This window comes from Bison bison, unplaced genomic scaffold (genome assembly GCF_000754665.1).
Source record: "Bison bison bison isolate TAMUID 2011002044 unplaced genomic scaffold, Bison_UMD1.0 scf7180017855312, whole genome shotgun sequence".
Lineage (NCBI taxonomy): Eukaryota > Metazoa > Chordata > Mammalia > Artiodactyla > Bovidae > Bison > Bison bison.
The window spans coordinates 32,897-33,543 of record NW_011485885.1 but is presented as its reverse complement, the minus strand read 5'-3'; positions in this window follow the sequence as shown (position 1 = coordinate 33,543).

The window sequence follows — 647 nt, the reverse complement described above, 5'->3', positions numbered from 1 at the left end:
CCACTACTGGGAATATACCCTGAGAAAACCATAATTCAAAAGATACATGCATCCCAATGTTCACTGCAGCACTATTTACAACAGCCAGGACATTGAAGCAACCTAAATGTCCATTAACAGATGAATGGATAAAGATGTGGTACATATGTACAATGGAATATTACTCAGCCATAAAAAGGAATGAAATTAGGTCATTTGTAGTGATGTGGATGGATCTAGAGTCTGTCATACAGGTGAAGTCAGAAAGAGAAAAACAAATATCATATATTAATGCATATATATGGAATCTAGGGGGCATTCCAGGTGGTGCTAATGGTAAAGAAGCTACCTGCCAATGCAGGAGACATAAGAGACCCGGTTCTATCCCTGGGACAGGAAGATCCCCTGGAGGAGGGCATGACAACCTGCTTTAGTATTCTTGCCTGGAAAATCCCATGGATGGAGGAGCCTGGCAGGCTACAGTCCATAGGGTCGCAAAGAGTCGGACATGACTGAAGTGATTTAACACACACACGGAATCTAGAAAAATAATACAGATTAACCTATTTGCAGGGCAGTAATAGAGATCCAGATGTACCGGACATGTGGATGTGGTGGAGTGGGGAAGGGGAGGGTGGGATGAACTGGAAGAGTAGCATTGACATATG